Source organism: Dreissena polymorpha, chromosome 6 (genome assembly GCF_020536995.1).
Source record: "Dreissena polymorpha isolate Duluth1 chromosome 6, UMN_Dpol_1.0, whole genome shotgun sequence".
Lineage (NCBI taxonomy): Eukaryota > Metazoa > Mollusca > Bivalvia > Myida > Dreissenidae > Dreissena > Dreissena polymorpha.
Window position 1 is genome coordinate 45205038 of NC_068360.1, and position 27858 is coordinate 45232895.

General features: G+C 32.7%; 1 long non-coding RNA gene across 1 annotated transcript; it reads left to right on the forward strand.

Moving 5' to 3' along the window:
- The first annotated feature begins 15868 nt into the window (after nt 1-15868).
- LOC127833322 (uncharacterized) lies at nt 15869-17736 on the forward strand. Its single transcript, XR_008027346.1, has 3 exons — nt 15869-15963; nt 16473-16518; nt 16799-17736. It is a non-coding gene; the product is annotated as an uncharacterized LOC127833322 (long non-coding RNA).
- Nucleotides 17737-27858: the final 10122 nt, after the last annotated feature.

Consider the following 27858-nt stretch of genomic DNA (forward strand, 5'->3'; position numbering starts at 1 on the left):
AATGACTTTCAAACTTCTGAGCTAGTTTCCTGATAAAAAGGCCGCATAATTCTTGTGAAATCATTGCCATGATGAGTGACCGTTTAGTTTGTAGAAAAACAAGTATTTTATATGTCGATTGCTGGCACCGGATAATGCATGAAGAAGGCACCGGATAATAGCCGATACTAATGAATTTAAGTACATGTATAGCACGTTTAAAGAATGTATTGGATTCTGCTGATATGGTAGTCATTTAAATAATTTCTTGATTTTATATTGTTAAATGAAATGGGTCTGTTACTTCTCGTCCCTCAGACCACTGTCTTAACGCATGAAAAATGTCTTGACCCTACACTGAAAAAGGTTTTTAAAACAATCGTAACACTTCGTCCATCTCCGGATTCTCCGTAAAGAGTAGACTCGTACCTAACTACCACTCTGGATCAGCAGACGATTTATTTCATAAATCAATCTCTGGGTTAATGGTCGCCATCTTATGAACTACTTTCAAAAATACAACAACAACAATATAAACAGTAGAAGTCAATTTTATTTGCGAAAATTTGAAAAATTGAGTACATGTGTCACGGTTGTTGAATGGAATAGTGTTATGCTCAACTGTGTAGATCTACGAACGCATTTGAACTGGTAGTGGAATTGTTGGTGGAAATGGAATTTAGAAATATATCTAATAATTCATCATCGTGTAGAATTATCATCAGCATCATTTCTGTGGAACATTGTTATATTAAAAATACACGTGTTTCATAGCTATGGTGCTTTTGACATAGTTCACAAACCATCAACACTGAAATAATTCCTGCACACAGGTAAAATAAATAATTGAATTTGTGCAGAATGTTTATTTTTTTTTACAAATTATCATTTATTTTAACCAATTTATTTTAGATAGATTGCACTGAAACTTAAATTTTAAAGCTTAGTAAGACACTAAAGCCAGTTTCCTGAGTAATACTTGTTCAGAGTATAGCAGGCTCATGCTACCTCTGATTTATTTGACCTCTGCCTTTAACCTGGTTCACTTTGATTTCAGGTGTTTAGCCCCCCTATCAACAAGGTTTTCTCGATCCTATCTGTACTTATTCATTTTGTTTAAAGATTTTGAGAACCCTCACTTAGTGCCAGTGGGAATAAAACAGGGACCTTCTAATATCTAGATGAACACATCCAATATGCCAGCAACACTTTATAATCAATAACAATAATAGCTGATGATTCTGTTTTTTTTAATAACTACATTTCTAATTTACCAAAACTATGTGAAACACATGTTTATGCCCCCAAAGGAGGGCATATAATGATCGCACTGTCCGTCTGTCTGTCTGTCCGTCACACTTAGCGTTTAGGTTTCGAAAAATGCTCATAACTTCTATGTCGCTTCAGATGAAATATTCATATTTGGTATGCATGTGTATATGGACAAGGCCTTTCCATACGCACACAAATGTTGACCCCTTTGACTTTGATCTTGAACTTTGGGTCCGCGTTTAGGTTTTGAAAAATGCGTTTAGGTTTCGAAAAATGCTCATAACTTCTATCAAAGCGTTTATCGCTGGCATATGTCATCCTATGGATAAAGCACTTAATTGTTTTTTTGCTACTGTCCTCTGCACAAACCATGATATATCTGCATATGCATCCAATCAAATCAGTAAAACTCACTGTAACTTAATTACAGTTACTTTATTGCATGTTAACTTTTCAACAATATATATATATATATATATGTTATATATAACAAATCTTGACAAAAAAACACACATCAAACTTCACATTCTTTTAGTAAATTATAGGCTTTAATTGGTATTGTGACATTGACACCACTCATGCATGCGACTATACAATTATACAAGTTACAACTATGGGACACATTATTTATGAGAAATTCCAATACATCACCATATCATCTCAGATTAAAGGCACATAATCTAGTGCTTTTTGCTGCCATTTTTACTATTACACATTTTTTCATTTTATGTTATTTATGTTATTGATCTTGTTTCTAAATTAACAAAGCAATCATGTTAAACTTTTGAAGAGAGATGTTGTCTGGTAAATAATGAAAATATAATCACTACAAAGTGAAAAAAATTCAGTTGAATACTGTGACCACTGAAGATTTGCCAAATAGCAATTCCGATCATGAATTAAATTAAAGGGGCCTTTTCACAGATTTTGGCATGTTTTGTAGTTTGTCCTTAAATGCTTACTATTGATAAATGTAAACATTTGCTCTAAAAAGCTCCAGTAAAAAATTAAGAATAAAATTCAAAAAAGAAAAAAAAGTAACCCTCAACAGGGCTTGAACCACTGACCCCTGGAGTTCTGGCGTAAAATGTCTCGTACTCAGACCGCTCGCCCAACCTTCCGCATACAATGCACGATGTATTTTATTACTATATATAAGTAATCCTCGTAGTTTCACAAAATATAACACAAAACAGAACTCTCCAAATTATTCAATTGTTTCGCGTTGCAACGCTTTATAATTTTCAAGTTTTTAAATTGTCAAAAGATGCATGTAATAGCTATATTAGAGCATGGTAAATGTTAAGTATTACTGTTTCCTCATAAATATCATAACTAAATCGAAAATTTGCGAATCTGAAACAACTGTTTTAAATTTGGTCAATGTACCAAAACGTGAAAAGGCCCCTTTAAATACAAGTAAGATGAAAGTCTGCCTATGGGATCCCAGTTAAGCCTGTTTTGTCAAATCTGCACATTTGCCCTTGGCCATGTAAAATTGGGGACTAAATACCATCAAGTCATGTAAAAAGGAGCAGGGTGTAGCACGCTGCTATTTATCTCTTGAGCTTTCACATGAATTGTACGGGTAATTTTCATACAACAAATTATATAATATAGTGTAATGATAAAGCATATGAGCACAAATAATATCTCTAACTAGTGGTGCAAAAATCATTTAAGTGTCACATTTCAAAAGAAAATTTATATAAAAAGGTATTATAAATTGTTTAAACGTTATTAAAAGATGATTTCAATTCACTAAAGCATTTAATTACATGAAAAAAGTGTATTTAATGTCCATTACATGTAACAGTATTGGCATTGTATTTATCTGCATTTAATGTGCATTTAATACACTTAAAAATGCAGACAAGATACACTTCTAACAGAAAAAATGTTGTTTTTTTCTGCATTTTTCCAGCATTAATACTCTTAAAGTGTATTTTTTATCATCCAAAATACACTTTACCAGAAAAAAGGTATGTTAAAATCATTTTAAGTTTGTTTTTAAGTATATTTTCAAATGCATTAAGACACTCTTTTGCAAAAAACGTCATACAAAACCTTGGAAAAATACTGTGTATTAATAATTGAAGTTTTGTATGTGCATCAAATACAGTGTCAAATTCATACCAGTGCCTATTTAGTAGCAGTAGGCCTTATATGGTCTACTTATGGTAGAAATAATGCATTGTGTATACTAGTAAATACAACATACATTTCTTAAAAAATATAGCTTCCCATACAGTTCAATACAATGTTCGATTAACTACACTATGCAAAGTTGGAATATGACATCAAGCTTGAAATAATATTTTCAATAATGTATAATATGCTGTTTTAATTTATAAGTGAAATAGACACTTGCATATGAAAACTGATTTTACATCAAAACTAAATTTTTAATTTGATTTTTTTAAATACTCAAACAATGAAACCTGTGTCCATGCTTGCATGAACACAGTTTATAAATGCTGTCAGAATGATAAAATATGCAATTACTATAAATACAAATGCCAGATAAGTGCTTTTTGTACTAAAAAATCAAATGAATATTAATATAATACATTCTTAATATGTAATTAACTGTTTTATCTGAACAAATCACAAAATATTTATATATTTATTAAAATTCACATAAATCATATTTCAAAAACACATAGTTACTTCATATCCTTTCACACAATGAAAAAAAATTACACAGTTTATGATTTTTATTGATTCTTTATTAATTTATACATGTATCATTTTTTAATCTTGATGCATCTTCAATTGTATTATAAACATCCAAATCTGTTTTAACAATTATAATATATTAAGATTAAGGCTGAGTCAGTAAACTAATTATCCCTAATTTCTGCAGTACTTGCAGACAAACAAGGAATACTGCTGTGATATTAATTTATGAAATGGGATATTAATTTGGCTTCAATAGAAACAAATCAAAGCATAAACATGTGTATATACATGTATAATTATTAGTTAAACTAAAATTTATTGACCATTGATAAAAGATATTATAATATATGTATATATATACTTGTAAACTGAAAATTAAATATGTATGTTTCTATTACATCATTTAAGACTTTTATTTTCAGACAAAGTAGAGTGAAGATTAAAACAGTATCCAATTGTAACAGTCAATTTTGGGAAATTCAACCTTAGAATTATTTTCTGTGTTGGTCAATGCCATAATTGGTATAACATCTATATTGAACTGGAAGTTTTCTTTGTTTTAAATGATAACATTTGCTTGGTCAGCCATAATTGTAACACTTTAGTGGTCTTTTTACACTGTAGTTTTCTCACTGACTGTGGGTTTGTTCTGAGAATGAGCCACACCAAAGTACATGTATCATTGGGGAGATGAGTTGTCAATTTTATGCTTATCAGTCTTTCATAATACAGTACACAGGGAAAGTCTCGATTTTTTATGCCCTCCTTCGAATTAAAGGGGGCATATAGTGATCGGACTGTCCGTCTGTCTGTCTGTCCGTCTTTCCGTCACACTTTGCGTTTAGGTTTCGAAATATGCTCATAACTTCTATGTCCCTTGAGATATAACCTTCATATTTGGTATGCATGTGTATATGGACAAGGCCTTTCCATACGTTCACAAATTTTACCCCTGTGACCTTGACCTTGAACTTAGGGTCCGCGTTTAGGTTTTGAAATCTGCGTTTAGATTTCAAAAAATGTTATAACTTCTATTTCCCTTGAGATATAACCTTCATATTTGGTATGCATGTGTATATGGACAAGGCCTTTCCATACGCACACAATTTTTTACCCCTGTGACCTTGACCTTGAAGTTAGGGTCCGCGTTTAGGTTTTAAAATCTGCGTTTAGGTTTTGAAAAATGCTCAATACTTCTATGTCCCATGAGATATAACTGTCATATTTGGTATGCATGTGTCTATGGACAAGGCCTTTCCATACGCACACAAATTTTGACCCCTGTGACCTTGACCTTGAACTTAGGGTCCGCGTTTAGGTTTCGAAATCTGCGTTTAGGTTTCGAAAAAAGCTCATAACTTCTATCAAGCGTTTATATGGGGCATAAGTCATCATATTGTGACAGCTCTTGTTACTATATACTATATATACTAACGTTAGTATATATAGTATATAGTAAAAAATCGAGACTTTTCCCTGTATACCAGTATACCTGTTAAAAGTGAATTTGTAACTAATAATCACACAATATACACAATTAAAATTGTATGCATTTAGATTTATTTAGTACTGCACATAAATCATTTTCCAAAATTATGTAGCAACATTATATTATGTAATGCTGCAATACTAAAATAATTAAAGGTCGCTGATGTGTAATGGATGTGGTGTCCACCTAATGATTTGGAGGTCACTGGTTTGATCCCCAGTGTGGGAGCATTAAGAAATCTCCAAGAGACACCAAAGTACTGGTTCTAGGCCCAGGAAACGAACTCAAGAGCATTTCAAATACATGTACGTAGTAAGTACTTTAAATTTAATGGAACTAAAAATAGATTAAAACTAAAAACTGAAACCCTTATTCATACATTTTATTTTGAATCAAGCAAATGTGGAAATTTATTAAAATAATGAGTAAAATTTAAAAATTCTAATTTAAAGTAATAATGATAATATAAGCTTTTTTCAATTTTAAGAATAGTAAATGATGATAATGATATGATTCTAAATTACCTAAATGATAATAATAACACATGAAATGTTAATTTATGAAAAAAACGTTTTAATTTATCAATTTTATGGTATTTACAACCAGATGCAGCTAATTATATCAGAAACGTGCATTAATTATATTAATGATCAACCCAGACATTTGTAGTGATTTATGGTCACTATTTTGATTAACGTTCTATACATGACCTGTCATCAAAGGTATTTTTTAGCCAGTACTACAATCGGCAATGATAGTCTAGTCTGTATTGCATGCATATTCTATCGTCTCTGATCGATTCGCTTCCTCAAACTGAACATATATTTAATGTTTACATAGCGTAACGTAATGCATACAGTTTCACTTTCGGTTTGGTTGGTTTTGTAATTGCATCTTAAAAAATGGAAAATATGGTGATTAAATAATAATAGAAAAGTAAATCATTTGGATAATAGGTCAAAATGCAACACAAATGAACGTTAATAGGGCTCTTAATATCAAAGTTTCGATAAAAAGTTTGGCGCTAGTTCAACGCGCATCGTTTAAAGCCTCATAACAATAGACTGATAACCTTTTGGGTAGTAAAGTAGTAATACAAGGCAAGATGGCGACCGTTAGCCACGAGGCCTATCTTACGGAGGAATCCGAGATAGCCGATGTATCACGATTGACCTAACTACCAGCCATCTTGGCTTTGATACACCCAACGCGTGATCCGCCTGCGTTATAAGGCGATATACTACGCATAAAAATAGTGATGCAATATATAGAGGGTAAACGCATTATTACCATTCCAAATCATTTTCTTATTATTTTTTATGCAAAAACCAAGCAATTGAATTATATATAATTACATAATAATTGATAAGTTGACTTTTACGGCAAACGGTATATTGCATGGTATTGTTTACATTTCAGAGTTAAAATGGATTTCAAGTCCGATCTAGAATATGCGACGAGCAAGCTGAAGATAGAGTTTAGTTTTAGCGACTACCAATTTAAAGCCCTAAAGAGTCTTTATGATTTGAAAGATGCGATCGCAGTTCTTCTAACTGGCTCAGGAAAAAGCATTATTTTTCAGGTAGTAAGATGTTTTCGCGATCTTTACCACGATTGTTATATTGTGTTGAATGACAATAAGCAATTTGCTAATTCCACACCTAGCGACTATTCATAAATATATCTGTCTGTTTATTATTCATAGATTTCTGAGTAACTATGGACACATTCCTTGTTTAAAGAATGAAAAAAGTTGAATTTTCTGATTGCATTTTCCAGTTCATTCAAAAACCGTGTTATAAAATAAATTAAATATAAATTGCTGGAATTACGACAGAACAACATCATATTTGTAATGTGTCTTGTTTTTACAGGGGTTCAGATTTCTGCAAAGCGTTCAACAGACTTGGAGACCTGACATGTTTGTTTCCCAAAATACCTCACTTGGCACTTACAGCGACAGCAACACCAAATGCTATAGAAAACCTTATTGAAAGCCTCCAATTCAAGAACACAACAAAAGTATTAGCCAACTCTGACTGCCCTTATATTTTTTGGGGAAAAATAAGAAAGAATGCCAAATATTCACAAATATGAAAAGTATGATATGATAATGCATGAAGAGCTGCCTGAATTAAAAGAGCAACATATTGAGTTTATAGTCACCATAAATTATGTACTGTGATATTTTGGAATCTCTAGGCTATTGCTTTTAACTACTTTGCTATGAACTAGGAAAACATGCATATTGTCCTGAATCCAGTACACAACCAGAAGATTGAATTGTAGCACAATTTCTCAAAAACTACAAGGACAGAATGAAAGCTCACATTATTTCTGAGCTAAGAAAGAAAAATCCAAAAGTTTGTTTAGTGCTTGAAACAGTTGCCTTAGTTATGGGTCTAAACGCGCCTTCGATTGCAATAGTTATTCATATGCAACCACCTACAACACTTGAAAAGTACATGCAAGAAATCTGTAGAGCAGGTTGCAATGGTAAACCTGCAAGTGCCTTGACTGTGTTATTATAACATCGGTGACATTTTGAAAAACAGGAAAGGAATGGACATTGAAATGTTCTCATACATTCAAAACAATTCCACATGCTTGCGCTTACATTTGGTTAATCATTTTGGCTACAGTAACAGCAGTGTCTTGTATTCAGGGAACCAAAATAGTTGTTGTAGTAATTGTATGGCTGGTTATATGACTGAGAGATGCCAATTAGAACCATTTTCACTCTGAACCATGAAAGAATTTATTCACAACTATGTTTAAAGTACTTGTTTGTTTTTATTCATACATTATATAAACATGCAATTTAAAGTATATAATAAGAACAGGGACTATACAAACAGGTATGTATAGGTCCCTGCTAGAATTGGGCAACATCTTTCAATCAAGTACATGCTATGTTTTATCCTTAAACATGACACAGTTGCTTGACCTTTCACATTTGATAAATCCAAAATTAATTAACTTGAAATTGAATAAGAAATACCAGATGTTTCCTGGTCACGTTTTGTGAAAATAGTCTAAAAAGATGTATTTTAATGTTAAGTGGAGTATTTAAAAACTATAAAAAATTTGACGGATTTCACATTTTAATGTTGTTGTTTTTTTGCAATCAGGTCAATATCAAGGTGTTTATAGTGTATTCTTAATGTTTATGTTGGGTACTAATCAGTTCTGATTATTATGACTTCCTTAATGCATACATAAGTGTTACACTATGTGTAGTCCAACTAATTTAGGTAAAAGCGGACAATGTTATTCCATTTTGCATCTATCAATATCGCTACTTCTTTATCCATTGCAAGAAAATAAATGCCTGGTAAAAACATGACATTTATATTTAATATCTTTGCAATTTTATATTGCATATTATATAAGAAATGCTATTATCACACTATATGTATATTGAAAATCGTTACAATAACAATAAACAGCTCTATGCAACTGGATTTGCTTGTTTTACTCATAAATGTAGCACTATATTTTGACATTTTTCTGATAATATTTTTAATATATACTGGTATGTGCTTCTAGAATGATTAAATATAATATAAAAATTAACATCCCTTAAAGTAGAACAGTTTTATAGTGCTTTCTTTCTGTATTATTTAAGTTTTAATTACCATACTTTTTGGGCTTAAATGAACATAACCATTAAAGCGCAATGTATATCTATATTGTTCCAATTAATCAATAAATGCAAACGGTAAATATAAATGTTACTTATTCACAATTATCACAGAAATCATTACTAACAAAAATATACACTGGCAATTGTGTGTAAGATTAAATACAGGACTTACATCATCAAGAAACTCATAAATGTTGAAATGATATTCACTTTGTGTTAAAAACTTCAATGATTAAAATTTCCAGTATCCGAGATCATACTTAGATTTAAATGTTTCAACAGTACATAAAAATACGTTTTTTTACAAAGGAACACATTTTAATGTTTATCCCATAAACATAATTAATACCTTTAAATTTTGTGAGTACCTGGGCTGGTTTTCTAGAATCTTCTAACATAAATCTAAAACTAAATTTGACTTAGATGGACATTTTATATCAATTTACAGTGCCAAGTTCAACAATTTATGCTCTCAAAATGAAAAATTTACTTCACAGCATAGAATATTATTTACAGTTGCACAAACAATGCCAGAATCATGAACATTGATATGAAAAGAATTGGTGATTTTCTTAGACAAAACTGTTAAATACATATTCAGAATGTATTATTGTAATATTCATTCGTTTTTTAGTACCAACGCGCGTTTCTCTTACTTTATTATTTATAGTAATTGCATATTTTATCATTTTGACTGCATTTATAAACTGTATCATTTTTTGAGTATTAATTTTACAAAATCAAATTTAACAATTAGTTTTGATGTAAAATCAGTTTTTATATGCAAGTGTCTATTTCACTTTCAAATTATAACAGCATATTATACATTATTGAAAAGATTATTCCAAGCTTGATGTCATATTCCAACTTTGCATTGTGTATTTAATTGAACATTGTATTAAACTGTATGGGAAGCTATATTGATTAAGTAATGTATCTATCTATCTATCTATATATACTGTCTAACTCCCCTTTCGGGTATTATCGACAGGTGTGTTGTATTATACAAAATGCATTATTTCTACCACAAGTATACCATTTAAGGCCTATTGCTACTAATTAGGTACTGTATAAATTTTATTCACTATTATTTATATTAAATTCAAATTTTTAAGGCTTCATCTCCATTCGTTAGATACTGATGGGAAGCAAACAGCATAAAACCAGAACATACTGTGAGTTACTCGCAAGCTGTTCTGGTTTTATGTTGTTTTCACATAGCAATTTCCACTTTAGCTCTGAGTGGGAAAGGGTTAACATACTGATTTCCTAGTAAAGTGTAATTGTGATGATAAAAAATACACTAGAAGATTATTAATGCTGGAAAATGCTGAAAAAAGTGTGTATTGTCTCCATTTTTAAGTGTATTGAAAGCACACTAAATGCAGAAAAATACAATGCAATTACTGTTGCATGAAATGTGCATTAAATGCACTTTTTCTTTTAATTATATGCTTAAGTGAATTGAAATCATCTTTAAATAACATTTTATTCCCTCGGATCGAATGATCGGGGGGCATATTGTTTTTGGCCTGTCTGTCTGTTGTGTGTGTCTGTCGAAAACCTTAACCTTGGTCATAAATTTTGCAATATTGAAGATAGCAACTTGATATTTTGCATGCATGTGTATCTCATGGAGCTGAGTGGTGAAAAGTCAAGGTCATCCTTCAAAGTCAAAGGTAAAATACACTATATGATATCATTCGTATGCATCATGTGTTCTGCTTGAAAAAGAAATCTGCCACTTCTGTTTTGTTGTATGAAAATTACCCATAAAATTCATTTGAAAGCTCAAGAGATAAATAAAAGCATGCTACACCCTACTCCTTTTAACATGACTTGATGGTAATTAGTTCCCAATTCTATATGGCCAAGGGCAAATTTGCAGATTTGACAAGTCTGAACTGGGATCCAAGAGGCAGAGTCTTTCCTCATACTTGTATTTAATTTAATTTAAGATCTGATCAAAATTTTGCTCTTTGGCAAATATTAGTTGGTCACAGTATTCAACTGAAGTTTTTTCACTTTGTAGTTATTATATTTTCATAATTTTAATATCAGATAACATCTCTCTTCAAAAGTTTAACATGATAATAGATTGCTTGGTGAATTCAGAAACAAGATCAATGCATCATAACATTAAATAATAAAAATATGTAAATTTGGCAGTTAAAAAAACAATAAATTATCTGCCTTAAATCTGAGATGATATGGTGATGTATTGGAATTTCTCTTAAAGATAATGTGTCCCATAATTGTATAATTGTATAGTCACATCATGAGTGGTGTCTTGATACAATTTAAAGCCTATAATTTGCTAAAATTTACTATAATTAAGTGACAGTATAACTGATTTGGTTGTATGCACATGCAGATATATCATGTTTTGTGCTGAGGACAGTGGCAAACAAGAGCACCGCATAGCGGATGCCAATGCTCGGCTGCGGGTAAAGTTTTGAATAAATGAAAGCTTTTCAGAAGAATATGAGAGGTCACAGTGACCCTGACCTTTGTCCTAGTGACCCAAAAATGGGTGTGGCATGTAGAACTCATCAAGGTGCAGCTTCATATGAAGTTTCAATGTTGTAGGTGGAAGCACTGAGATTTTAGAGCCAATGTTAAGGTTTAAGCAAGCCGGACAACGAGCTGTACATACACAGTGTGTTAAGGCTTGATAAGCATTATAATTCAAATAAATTATATGTTTGTTATATTTTAAATTTAAGTTTAATGTATGAAATTTTCTATGGAGCATACTCTTATTTCTTATTATTGTTATTTAAAGTAATAAGAATATTACTTATATCTTTTGTTCTTTTCTTACATTTGTACAGATTCAGCATTAATAACACATTGTTTTTGTACTAGTCTTGTGAGACCTATATTAATTAAGAAATCCTGCTCAGTGCTGGAAAATCAAGAATCTGCTTTACCAACCAACATAATTATATATTTAAAGAAAAAGTGTGAATAAAGTAAAGTAAATAATAACTGTCAAACATGATTGTGTTACCTTGCCACTTACCTATATTGAAAGGCTTTTATTACTTTAGTTTTTTGCCAAATTTTTTTTATTGAGTCACAGTAAGAAAATATTGATACAGGGAAACAACACCTACATGTAAGTCACCTTTTAAATTAAAAATGTATATCACTTTTAAAAAGTTAATGTTTACATTACTTCAAATTGCAATCAATTTAAACTAAAATTTACAAGAGGGTGATATTAATTTTGTAAAGAACTAAGAAATGACTGTATTTAAAATGCAGTTGTTTTTTTACAAATATTTATTGGTTTATTTATTCTATTATTCTCTGATACTTTTTTTATGTAATACTCTCACAACCAAGTTTAACAATACTAATGTAGTCTATTCGGGTAAATGGACTTGTTACATGCTTAAAGTTTCATTCTGGGGTTCTTATAGATTCTGTCTGGATTTTCCAATAAACAATAGTGGACAGAGGGCTGATTAATCTGTTATTAGAAACCCAAATGTCATAACAAAATCAGTAATTTAAATACCCTTTGTAAATTTTCTCTTAGAGTTAAGAAAATATTACATATTTCTACTAAAAATAAGCTGTTTTCTTCCATAGTATTGCTTTTACATTGCATGGGCGGCTTTCTTAAAAAGTTTATGCATAGTTCACAAAATATTGCATTCATAATTTAACTTAGATAATTTCTAAATACCTTTAAAACTAAATAAGTAACTCGTGCAACATTTATTAACTCAAAGATTTAAAGGAAAAACTAAAAGAACAATAGCAACTATTTTTTCTAAGTTAACTCATATTATTTTACACGTGTTCACATTTTAATTCTCGGATCAGTGCAAATATCACATGTCAGTTTAACGTACTAGTAAAAATGCATTTGTATCAAAAGAAAGTACATGTAATCAAGTGTGTTTTTTAGTTTCATTTGTGCTGCTACAAAATCTTTGACAAATTTTGTTCTGAGGAGTACTCAGTAATATGAAAATGTTATGTCATTGTAGCTAAATGTACATGTACGCTATTTTTATATTCAATTTGATAAAACAATATCATAGTAGGGGTTGCAGTGCTCCAGCTAGGCCTAAATCGAAGGGCGCCGAGCCCTATCCTCCCGCACCTCTGCACTGCCACCCCGAACCTCCGCCCTGCCCCCCCCTCCCCCAAAAAAAATTATATATTTTTTTTTTTACATATGATTATTCATAAGTCTCTTATTACATTGTAATTACTTTAATACTCTTTGTAGACATTTTATTTGAATGGTTTAATATTAATGGGAATAATACAATTATTTATAACATGTATTAAAATTAACATGCAATAGGAAGCATTTCAGAAACACCCACGCGCTCGTACGTGCCCTTTTGACAAAATACTGCGCGTCGAAAGTGCCCTTTTGACAAAATACTGCGCGTCGAAAGTGCCCTTTTGAATAATAAGCCCCCCTGACCTTTTCAAATCCTAGCTGGAGCACTGGGGTTGTATTATTGGATAAACCAACTTTTTTACACTCCACTAATATTGAGCTGATTTTTTTAATGGGCAATATTTGGTTCAAAAGAAGACCTGTAAAAATAACCTAAATTCTTTGAATTTTTTTCATAAGAATAATTGAGATGCACTGAATTACAGCACCTTAACTAATTTACTTCCAGGTTAAACTAATCTGCTTGGACAGGGACATTAAATTTCAACTCTTGTGTCGTCCAGCTCGGCCATAGGGTTGTTTAAGAAGCTTACAAAACATAATTAATTGCCCACACAATTTTAAAATGTGTGTGTTTGATATTTTTGCTTTATGAAAATGTAATGAATACTTAAAAAATACTTTTGACCAGACAATTAGAATACTTGAGATGGTTGAATGGCCAGTCTTGGAAACTGGCCATGAAAAGTTAATGTGCATCTAGCTGTGTTGACAAAAAGTATTAACAATATTGGATAAATGCTTACCACAAACTTGCTCCAAGAAACTTGACTTGAAGATGATTGTGTTTTATGTCTTAAGCACTATAGCTATGAAACACAAATCTGTATTGTTAGTTTCATAGAAATACTGCTGACGACAATTCGAACCATGGTAAGAAGTTAAACGAGAGCGCCGATGGCGCTGAAAGCATAGTTGCAAGATACAGGGAAGATGCTGCTGAAGTAAATGTTTAGGTCAAAATATACTAAATAGTTTCCTTATATGTTTCGATGTAAAAGCGACAACTTTGAGCGAAAATAAATACAACATTTTGCACAAAGAGACCCCCATAACCATACCTTTTCTTGACGGGCATTCTTAGCTGAATCGATTTAAGCAATAAAAAAGATTTGTCATGTTCAAACCAAAAACAAATTCGACTCAAATCAAAATCGACTGTTTTTGCGCCTTTTTCGGCCGTTTTCTAGTGGATTGTAACCTTTTGCAGTGCCATTTTTTACTTTAATCTCCAACTTTATCCTATTTCAGGGATTAAGTAGTGAACACCTATGCTTCCCCTATCAATATCTCCAAACGATAAAACCAGAACAAAGTGTACAACATGCCTTCGAGGAAAATATGATGATTTGTTTAGAAAGTACAGCCCTTCATGACTCGATTATTTAGTATATTGTAGCCTTAACGATTGCTGACATCACGAGTCGCCCCCCTTGTTAACAAAATGCTCTATTTTTAGAAACGGGAATTCCAAATAGTGACGAATGTGAATGGTTACAAAATGACATAACTATGAAAATAAATACGTAGAATTACATTATTTCACGCATACCATTATGCAACCATCCGTTTTCTTTTCCGACTTGATACATTTACAGCTTTCCATTTAATATTTTACAGACACAGCACTCGTCCAGAATTCACGCGAATCCATTAAATCCGATGCCACATTTAAACCGTTAACTCTACTCGTAACGTAAATTTCTGGCTCAAAGTAAAACATTTTAACTTCAATTAACACATCTCTTACTTTTAAACTCTACTTCATCAAATCCATAGAAAGGCACGTCAGAATCCATGTCATAAATCAGAAAACATTCATCGTACTCCGCCATTTTTTACACATTTTCAAAGAATAAAAGTGCTTTATGCCCCACTTCCTGCTGAGAATATGTTTTAATTTCTATTTATAATTAACCGATGAAATGTTCCATATACTTTAACCAGGGCCTTATTAATTCAGTTATGTAAACATTTGACCTCTCACAGAACAGTAAACGAAGGAAATAGAAATTGGGATCCCATATAGATCTAAATTAGGTGTGAGGTCACTATCAACAAGAACAGAATTGTTTTACGAACGAAATTTGTTCTAGGTTATAAGAAGATTTTTTGACATAAAACGGTCTTAGAAAAATTCACTAAAAACGGTGTCAGTAATATTCTTGGAAGAAAACGTTAGAAAAACGTTTCCCCCCAAAAAATTGTAAGAATTACCATATGCTAAATTAAATAGATATTTCGTCTGATTTTTGATCAGGTAAGGCTTCAGAAAGGTTAACCGACCGATGTGGATTTTCAAAATGTGGTATATACCTTAAGCATAGGTGCAAGCACCTATGCTAAAAACAAAGTTATAGCTATTACAGGGTGCCGCTACTACAGAACTTAGATATCCAAATTTTCCTTGTTCTTCTCCAATTCCCAGGACAGAGCGTTCATATCTTTGGTCTTAAATCGAGGCAATCTATAGCCTAACTGCACTGCATACTTTATGTATCGCGTTCCTTAGTATTGGGCATGATTTGCACTTTGTTTTCCTTCAATTGACAACAGTCGATGGGCGCGGCCATTTTGCTTGAAAGAAGTTCGAAAACAAAATGGCGCCGACGTTATACCAGAGGCTTCCTTATGCAATAAAAAGCCGGTTGGATCCAGAGTGGTTTTTAAAACTAGGCATTTAAGGTAACACATATTAAAGGTTCTTAAAAAATCCGATGTACAACGCGTGCTAGTGTTGAACGACCGAGTCAGCAATAATATTTATAAGACATAAGAACCCGTTGATTGTTTTAATATAACATTTATATACACGATTCGATAACAGTTTGAAAAAGAAAGTTCAGCAGTGTTAATTGTAAAATATGATTGTTGTCGTATTATTAGTCTTTTTTAACCATTTTTGTTTACTTTTGTGTGATTATAATTATAATTGATTATTATATTTAATATTAGGTGAAATAAGATGTGTGTAACCTATGGTTTAGATTAAGAGATACTTCCCCAATCGTGATACTTCCATTGTTTACAATTGCGCTCTTCAAATGCACACATAGTTAGGTATCTGTCGTTTTTGGATAAATTCATTATCAACCTTTAGAGCTAGTATCTCTTTTATTTGTACACGATGTATGTTTAACATACACAAGTTTTCATTTCATAATTCACTCATTTCTGTATTGTTTTTGTTTCAGACTTCAGTGCCCTAACATATGACTTTGAAGTTCGAGATAGAATATGGTAAGTATAGTCTCAGTTGATAAGTTAATTCAATGGACTTAGGGCTACTGTTCGATATTTCTTGGATTAGATATAGCAGTGGACTGAGTAATTGTACAATTTCTGAGTATCATAAAATTAAAACTTTATTGGAACAATTTATCCTGCTTTGAAAAACTGCTATGCCCATGGCATGTGTTAAGTAACCACGAAGGAAAAGTGTGCCAGTTGATAGGCTCAATCCCACGACGTCGGAACACTAGCACATGTCAATTGCTATAATTATGATAATTTATTTCAGAATGTCACAACCGACCGATGTTTGTTCGGGTTTGAAACTGCAGAGACTGAAGAGAAGCAGGAGAGTTGTGTGTTTTTATCTGTAACTGTTCCCCTTAGTAATGCAGACAGATACAATGTTGAGTCTGGAGTGGATAATTTATTGTTTTAGGTGGACTGCAACAATCATGATGATGAAAAAGCCACCGAGCAACCATTAGATAGCTGTTTACATTTAGAATGTTCAGTTGAAATTGTTGTCAACCATAATAATTATATGAGTGCAAAGTATGTGACAACAAATATAGGACTAGAACTGTCTTCAAACGATATTTAGTAAGCCACATATTTGTAATATTTGTTTAAGCTTGTAAAAAACATTTTTTGCATCAAAATGTAAGGTTTGTTGAAGATACCAAAAACATAATTACAATTTGTGTTGTGTATTGTCATTGTCTATAGATTTTGTTGAAGTTTGTCAAGGCCAATGTTACTGAAATTATAGAGATTTGGCGGTTACCGTAGTTCAATAATGTTTGGAAATATGTAATTGATTATGTGCATGTTGGTAGACCGCATCATTTATCACTCATGAAAATAGTGAAGCTGTGCCGACAGTGATATACAGTGTACTACTTACTGGAATCCTGTATTTGTCGAGTTCCATAATTATTTTCTTAATACTGTTAGTAGACAGTGTTCATATCAATTAAAAATAAATCAACATAAATATATGATATATTGTCATGTTTGCAATGTACATAATTGTTACCATGTCAGACATATTTTAATTTTAAATGACATAATTTTAAAATTAATGTTATGAACTCTTAAATATTTTGATAAAAGTTTATTCATTTCTCTCTATATTTAATTAATTTTAGAAAGTATTTGAAACAAAGATTTGATTTGATTAACAAAAGAGTTTCATTACGTGGCAAAAGTTTATGGTTTGAGGTAAAGTTTAACATTATTGAATTTGATTGGTACAAAACATGTTTAAATTTTTTAGTTATACGTTTATAAAACTTGTATGTCTATTACTTTAAAAGACACATTCTTGAAGTGTTTGTAAAGTAATGAACTTTTGGTATAAACCATGCAAGCATGAAAGAACTAAAACATTGTACTTAATAAAATTGTTTATTACAGTGTCAAACATAATTCGTTCTATTCCGTGTTGAACAGTTTGGTCTCCTAATATGGTAGTTACATGTTCGAACACTGACTCAACCTAATTAAGTTAGCTTCAATGTCTCTGTTAAGGTTGACAGAATAAAATTTACACTATCCTATTGTCCTGCAATGTTATGCCAAGTCGAGTGGTTGGCGGCAGAATCTTCGATTCATCACATTTGTGGTGGCAGCGTATTGGCAAACGGCCCCTTGCGACTTCATGCGGTTTACTTATAACGGACCGTTTAGATTTTCGTTGTTGCTTTCCGCGCTTCGATGGTGAATCAAATGCATGATTTCTGTAAACAAAGAAATATACACCCAAACAAATTACAGTAATGCAGCCATCTCATAAGAATTAAAGACAAATGTAAATAAATCTATCGGTTAATTGGAATTTAAAAATACGACAGGTGGTACTAGTGAAATGACATTTCATGGGTGCTTTAAATGTCTATTGCGCAATACATGGAAGTTAAGATCATAAGCTTTTCTTACAAGAAATAATACGCGTAAAAATATCTGCGTTTAATGATTACGGTACGTGTTTTGTCTACCACAGTCTAGAAACCTATATACGCATGTTGTTATGAATATCTTTCAGTTACAAGCACATGACTGGAAATTGCAGCCATACCGGAAGTTCAAAATTCGTCACCAACTTCAAGTACTATATTAAACGTTAAACATACGATGTGAACATGTTGTTTATAAAACATGCTGAAAAGCATGTAATAATCTGTATATTGTCACGAGCCGAGCGGTAGCTGTGATTTTTCTTTCAACTTTTCCAAACTTGAAGCTTTTGTTCAAGTTCAACATAGAACTAAAATGGACTCTGATAAACAATAAACTAAGAATAACATTTTTGCCTATTCAGTTGTTTTAAAATTGTCAAAAAATATAAACTCAAGATTTAAAACATTTCCAGAATTTATTCATTCATAACAAATAAATTAATAACAACTTTCAATATATATATTTCTTAACAGACATATTATTTCTTACACATTTATATCATAACAATACAGAAATAAACATGAATGATGTTAAGTATTTGCACACTCTGTTTGATAATTTCCTAAAAAGATGATAAATGCAATTTATAAAATTCAGCCTTAATTTTAATAGCTAGTCTTATTGAAAACTGTATTTTAAATGCTTATATAAGACAAATATAATAGGTCTCACACCTAGGAAAACAAAGTTCAGAGTCCTCGAATGACAATTTTTAGTGTCTTATATACTGTCCAGAAGCGCACGCATAGCGTTGTGTAATATAAACAATAAAGCGCACATATGAAATGTGCACAAAAAGCGCACAAGCAACGCTCAGTAAAGCGCGCAAGAGCGCACAATATAATTTGAGCGTTCTTGACACGGTAAATGTCACTCGTCTTAAAACGATATTTCTGACAATATTACAATGAAACAGTAGTCAAATACATATCAATTAAATAAATAAACCATTTATAAAGACAACTATTACCTTTTTAAACAATTTTTAAGAAGGAATATGAGTATTAATCAAATTATTTTGTATGACTAAACTGTCAAAAATACTGTAGTCTGTGTAAACTACCCAGAAGGCACTTATGTCAGCATCAGGAAATCAACTTCCTGTTTATCCAAAATGACTGCCATATTAACAGACGCTAATACAAGGAGACATTTAAAAAGGATATTACAAATAATAAAGAAGCGCAAAAGGTAGGCATCGGCAGTTATCAGCTCTAACTACCACACAGCATCCAATAAAAGCATTAAATAACGTTGACATATAGTCATTTAGATGCAAAACATAAACGATAAAAATGTACATGTACATAAACACATGTTTTCATAAACTATCTAGGGCATGACAATATGTATCAATCGATTTCGTGTATTATCAAGTGTGGTGTTTCCGGAATTTATCCGATGGCAGCATATTGTGGTTTCGTGTGTTATCCGGTGCCCGTGAAATCAATATGCGACCCTTTTAAAACGCAAATACTCACGTTTTTGAAGTTGCCAGTAATTTCATACAATTTCATAATTCTTAATGATTATAAGCACAATGTAAAGTAGTAGTATTATATGGGTTTTTTTCTCTCATGTTACAAAAAAGTAAGTATTTTAAACTATTTCATGACTATGAGGTAGGTATGATTCATTTGTTTTCGTTTGTTTTAATAAAATGTTTTATTTTCATAACGAATTTTGAAGTAAACCATTAGCTAAAACACCATAATGTTCCGTGAGCAATAGTATTTGGCATTTTAACGCGGTTTTGTGCCAATTTTACTTCCAATACTAGGCGCATCCTGCATTTTAACTCGTTTATTTTCCGATATGATCCGTTGCCGTTTCGCGTATTATCCGGAAAAGTACAAATGTTTCCAGTATTTTCCGTATTTGTTAGGCACCGTGTTCTTGAGACGGTTCGAAACACTGAACCATTGGGGGTCGTACTTCTATGTCAAAATACAGCACTGAAAACTTAAGTACGAAACATGGATATACTGTTTACATGTAAGTTTCATGCAAACATCGACATGCTTTTTATGTTTGTACAAATTTGTTTCACGTAAATATATCAATTACCCATGTTATAAATTGCCGCAAAGAGCTTTAGAATCAACATGAAAAAAACTTTAGATGCTTAACGTATAACTCCTAAGAAATAAAGATTACAACCCATAAACTTAATGTATTGTTTTTATCTCTTTTTTGTTGTTTTTAAAAATAATTTTTAAAGTATAAATTTAATATACACATGTTTTTAATGATATAATCCAAAGGAACACATTAATGTGTCCGGACAGCTTGTCTTAAAACGAAAGTTCAAATTGAATTGCGCCCGATAGCGCCGTGCGTGTTACAAGCGCGTCTCGTCTAGGTTTCAATCCACGCTCCTGGCGTGTTTGTGCTTACCATACTGGACAGGTTTGGTTTCCTGCGGTTGAAGAGCCCCCCCCCCCCCCCCAACCCTCGTTACCATCCTCCTCCCCGAACACAAAGCAGATGGCCAGTTTAAAGGTTTCGTCCACAATTAGCTTAAAGATATAACCTAAATTCAATTAAATCCCAACAGACGTGAAACTTTTAAGATTATTTCGTAGAAGTTGTTGTGCAGACTACAGGTCCTCACATACTCCAACCTCTGGCGCGGATGGATCTCATTACTTCATTACTTTAAAATAGCCCCACAATTCTGCACGTACATGTAATACATTCCTTGGTTTGTTTGTGTGCTATGTAAATGTGGAGCGTTGACATGTTGGTGTTGCTTTCCGATGGAGCGACATTAAACTAAAAAACAACTCCGGGATACTAAAACAGTATGCACAAATTAATTTTTGTAAAGGATTTAGATAACGGCCAATATTAATTCGTAATCAATTTTCTGACTATAATACACTATACACATTTTAGCTAGTTTCATATCGACTAAAAATATATGCACATCTGATAATGAGGTTACGCCTGTCAACATACAAGGGTACAAACTCATTACTTAAAAGCATTCTCAAGCAATAACAAGTATAACTTCCGTCGTATATGGTTAATTAAATAGGAAGAGTCGTCTAAATTAGAACTTCAATAATTATTTTATGTCAGTGTGCAGATCATCTGCAGGAAAATAAAAAAAGAAGTAATAATAACCGGCTGTCATGAAATAACAATCAATGTTCGTGTATCGTGGACATGTCCAATTAAACTAATCATATTCATTGTGAGCCAAAAAATATCGGCGAAATTGTGTGACAAGGTCACACATTTCTTATTTTTCTAATACAGATTTTTATGCCCCCCCCCCCCCTTCAAAGAAGTGGGGGGGGTATATTGTTTTGCACATGTCGGTCGGTCCGTCCACCGAATGGTTTCCGGATGATAACTCAAGAACGCTTAGGCTTAACCGGTACTTTGATCATGACTGGCAGATGACCCCTATTGATTTTCAGGTCACTAGGTCAGAGGTCAAGGTCACATTGACTCAAAATAGTAAAATGGTTTCCGGATGATAACTCAAGAATGCTTACACCTAGGATCATGAAACTTCATAGGTACATTGATCATGACTCGCAGATGACCCCTATTGATATTCAGGTCACTAGGTCAAACGTCAAGGTCACGGTGACTCGAACCAGTAAAATGGTTTCCGGATGATAACTCAAGAACGCTTACGCCTAGGATCATGTAACTTCATAGGTACATTGATCATGACTCGCAGATGACCCCTATTGATTTTCAGGTCACTAGGTCAAACGACAAGGTCACGGTGACTCGAACCAGTAAAATGGTTTCCGGATGATAACTCAAGAACGCTTACGCCTAGGATCATGAAACTTCATAGGTACATTGATCATGACGCGCAGATGACCCCTATTGATTTTCAGGTCACTAGGTCAAAGGTCACGGTGACCGGAACCAGTTAAATGGTTTTCGGATGGTAACTCAAGAACGCTTACGCCTAGGATCATGAAACTTTATAGGTACATTGATCATGACTCGCAGATGACCCCTATTGATTTTCAGGTCACTAGGTCAAAGGTCAAGGTCACGATGACTTGACACAGTAAAATGGTTTTCGGATGATAACTCGAGAAAGCTTACGCCTAGGATCATGAAACTTCATAGGTACATTGATCATGACTCGCACTAGGTCAAAGGTCAAGGTCACAGTGACAAAAAACGTATTCACACAATGGCTGCCACTACAACTGACAGCCCATATGGGGGGGCATGCATGTTTTACAAATTATTGTTTTGATATATTCATGATATACCTATGTGCTTACGGTTGTAAAAACTTAATCATATATATACATGTACCACAGACACAATAGAAATAACACAAATATATGACCACCAAGACAATAAAACCAACACCGATCATAGACGAACATTTGCGCAATCGTTTATCAATCTGTCGCTTTAATTATGGTACCAATAAAATCAATCAGTCCACTCATAGTATAATACCAATTAAATTGCTATCGGCGATATGTGAAACTGTCCATTTAACAGTCCACTTAGCGTATGGTACTGATTATGGTTGACAACTGATCTACGGTGATGATGTCGAAGTCAAGTTGTTATCGTCGTTTCGTCGACATCATCCTCGTTGATCGTTGCAATGAACCGTATAATAACAGCATGGGTCATGGCTTCCATACGTTCGCAAAACGCTTCTAAATGTTTCATTAAGCTGCTTCAGTGTTGGGATTAGAGCATTTACTTGCTCATGTGTTTTTCGACCCAGTATCGTCAGGGGGCTTCACAAGGTCAAGGTCACAAGGGTTAGCCTCCTTAGATAAGCCCTTGTGGGACATGTTGGGTCTCTAGGGCTGGAATATAACATAATATTCAACATTAATATTAGCCTCGCTTAGGAAAAAAATGGGATATCATGCATGTGAATAGTGTCCTCCAGATTAGCCTGTACAGTACGCAAAGACTATTCAGAGACGACACTTTCCGCTTTAACCCTTTGCATGCTGGGAAATTTGTCGTCTGCAAAAATGTCGTCTGCTGAATTTCTAAAAATTAGCATTTTCTTTGATTTTTGTCAAAGGGTTAATAGTATGTTTCGTTTTAAGTAAGTCTTATCTTTGCAGCTATCATTCATTTCAAAGGCGTGTTTTACCGCCTATTATGTAATGCAGAAAATAATCTGTTGCTCTATTTGTATCTGCTTTATGGAATTTTATAAAACATGCCCTTTTTCAATCAACAATATTGTGTTTGTTCTTTCCCTCACGACATATGTGTCCGTCTGGTCAATGATCTTTTCATTACCACATAGGCCAATACGTAAATAATTATGCTCGTTGAGATTTGTATCTGATTCACTGGAGTCCGAATTGTTGTACATGAAACTTTTGTTCGTAAATGTTTTTGCAACACCGCAATAGGAATGTCTTCTGTATTATCGGAATTATCACGATTTTGCCGGATCTGCTTAGAAACGATAGAAAGTCCGTGTATTTATACACACGAATCGGTATCAGACGATGTGTCCTGGGCGCCCTAGGATTTTTTTGTGAAAACGGACCATTCATCAATATAAGCATGTCTAATTTGTTCTGCGTTTATCTTCACAGTATACTTGTCTTATTGATTCTTTATTACGTATGTCAAAGGTGACTTTTGTTCGTTAATTCTTTAGTACAGTTTCCATTTACTGTCTAATTCATTATTACGCTATTTTATTTTTAATAAACTGGGTCTTTGGTTTCAAATTTAATGTCTTTGTGTACTTTTTGTTTGCGAACTCGTTGTGTTTACGTTAAGAGTTGTGTTTACCTTTTGAAATGATTTGTGTTCCTTTTTTTCTGCAGTATTTTATGGTTATCTTTACCATGGAATTTACGTCTTGGTGTTAACAGAATGTCAACTTGAAGAAGAAAAGTGAGTGTTTTGATGTTTCTGAAGTAGAGAATATTATAACTGCTAGAGACTATTTATTGCAAGTTCCATTGTTGCACGTTTTATGGAAACATTTTGGTTAAAATGTTGTTTATAGTTTAGAAGGAGCGTGTTTTTCATGCTGCAGGGTGATATGTGGTTGTTTTGACATGTTCGATGTTCAGCGCTGTCAATGTCTTCGTGAAGGCCGCTGTAGTAATTTTTTACCATTATCTGTTTTATTTTTATTTCACATGGATGTCGGCGATAGACTTTAATCATTAAGAAGTGCTGAATGATGCCTGGTGATTTATCAAACGATGAGATTCCTTTAACATAGTACCGAGTATTGATTACAAAAATCGATTTCCAGAAATTGTCTTTAGATATGATCCACAAACATGTACTGATGCAACTGCGAAGGGGAATTGCGAAGGTATTGAGATATCATGTGTTCTATTTTCATTATCTTCTAAATTTTGCACAAGACACTCCCCATAATATTGTTCGGACGCATCGGTGTACAAAATACATGTATATGGCTTGCTTTGTTCAAGATATGACGGGTATGGTATTTTAAAGGACGAGTCTTTTACCGATGTTATCTTCAAAATGTTTTGACAAGCCTTAAATGGCTATGAGGGACATAATCTTCTATGGAATCTAGCAGCACCTAACACTGATCTTACTTTTCTGACACATATACGACCTTGGAGAATTTTAATATGTCTTCAACTTTAATTGGGTACAGGTTTATACGGTTTTAAATTTTAAATGTCGACACTGTATCGATTATTATGATAAAAGGTGCTACCTAATTTGTGGTAACTAGTTAATTTGATTGCCATGTTTCGTAATAAAACAATTCATGTAAGGACATTATTTCTTCAAATTGAATGTATTTTGTTTCTTGATAAAACACCATGCATTTTACATCTTCCAACTTGTTTGATCTAATATATTGTGTGTATGCTTTTGTGATATTTTTCTTTAGCCTCAGGAATTAAAAGCTGGTCATAGCTTTTGATAATAGCATAAACTGCTTTCTGACAAACAAAACAACATGTGTCAAATCATTTTTTTTTTCATTGCGAGCATTGTCAATGTATGATAATTTTTAATAACAACATACTTTTTTGCAATTGAGCTTTTTCATAAATACAGATAACTCGCTAAGTATAAATTTCTTACGCCACCTATTGTCCCAGTTTAAATATTGTTTGTCTCAAGTCCAAAAAATGAGCCATTATGTTGCAATTCTTTAATCATAGTAGGCAATGCATACACTTAGTTTATAACTTTTTCTTATGAATTGAAGCAAAACAAACGTTAAGTTATATCAACCATATATCGTTATTTAAAATATATTATATATTTATTCCAATAATATATACAACTTACATACATAAAACGGTTATCATGAGCTAATTACGGAATCCGGATAGTGCCATCTATAATCTCGCCCTTCTTTTATCAAGGGCGACACAAGACACACGAAGCGATACACGATATTTTTCGCGACAGTCGCGGCGACGCACGATATATTTAACACGATATATCGCCCTTGTGTATTTAGCCCAAAGGCAATATATCGTGTTTAATATATCGTGCGTCGCCGCGACTGTCGCGAAAAATATCGTGCGTCGCCGCGACTGTCGCGAAAAATATCGTGCATCGCCGCGACTGTCGCGAAAAATATTGCTGACGACCCACTTAAAAAAGATTATTCTAGCATTAGTAAACCGAGTACAAATTAATTAATTTTTCATAATAATTTTCATATAAATTATATTGACAAGGATAAATGTTTAAAACTATTTAGAAATTTGAAAAATGGAGTTCATTTTTTTATCAATTTTAAGATAATATATCATGATGATCTGTATCACAAGCATTTCAGATTTGTAGATACCGTTTAACTGCAAGTAAGACATCAATATGAAACAGAAGATTTATTTTCAGTACATGTGTAATCATCATTTATAGGTTATCCAGATTATTGACGAGCAACATTAATGTCCAGTCTATTGATACATTAATTAGACGGTATTTTTGTTTCTGGTATTGTTTTACCTTTTAAATACCTTTTATAATGCTTTATCAAATAAATTATCGGCATAAATAAAACAATTTTATAATATTTATATTGGCTAAAAAACGCTTCTGAAGGGCGCCAAACGTTTGTTTCATATTGCTTAACAGGGTTCCAGATATAATATAAGTGACTTAGAGGATAATACACGGCTGGAATAGACAAGTAAATAATGTTGGTATATTCAATATATACATGTTACCTTTAATACATGGAAATGTGTGGCGAAAGTAAAACACAACATTTATATGAAATAAAAAGAATAGTAACAAAATAAGAAAAACCACTTTCACCAACGTAAAAGAAACTTTAAGTTAATACAAGCTGATGTTATCTTTGAAACTACTGTGAAATGACTTATGTTTTATAAACCATTTAATACATGTATCAATACAGCACAGTATGCAGTTTGTTCGAAACACTATCGCATAAGGAACATATTCTCCATCAACGACATCGTCAAGAACCTCCTTCGAAATCTCCATGGGGCCATCTATGCGGACGGTCTTGATGTCTGGTGCTCATAAGAACTTAAAACTTAGCTAGGGCAACACATTATGCGCCTGCGCAAATCGTATCTGTCAGCATGTAAACATCATGAAACTTGTTGATACGTTTCAACGTTATTGCAATTTTATTTTAATAAATTGTTATCAAGAGAGTTGATGAAAATGAATTGATTTATCGAATAAGTGCTTTTGATGGCAACTTTCATCCTGCATTATTATAAAATTGTACCGTGTTTACGTCGTGTATTGCGCAATTATTCGGTAAAGGACGCCGCCATTTTTTACATAATGAGACAGGTGACTCCGTCATCACGTATATATCATTGTCCAATCGAATTAACCCAATCGAATCATTAGTGATAGCAAGTAGGGGTTCAAGACAGGGTATATATTTATTAGTTTCATTAATATGGCTAAATTACTTTCGCCAATGAATTTGGATGATGTATATATGAATAAATACTTAAAAGGAATGTGAAAGGAATGTTTAAATAACATTTTAAATCCATTTTGAGTAAAGTGTACGAAAGTTTTTTGTTATAAACCTATGCGTTTTTGTGCGCTAGCCTTTGAAAGATTCCCTGTCTCAAGCCTCAAACAACTTTTGTTGGGAGTTGTTTCCCCTGCCGAATACTCGTCAAATCAATCACATATTTTATACTTCTGCACGCATTTGCGCTATTCTGCCCGGATTTGTGGGTGCGTTTTTAAAGTACATGTCCTCGTAAGTAAATTATGATTTTTATAGTAGATTCTTGTCAGTTAATGTGATTTAAACAATATTTCATGGTCGTCACTGTCAATTTCTCCCCCATTAGATTTTGATGATTTCGGATGTAGCTCACAATTCGGATAAAATTTGTTGAAGTACAATAGTGTGTTTATTGTCAAAAACTGACAGACAAGAAGTTC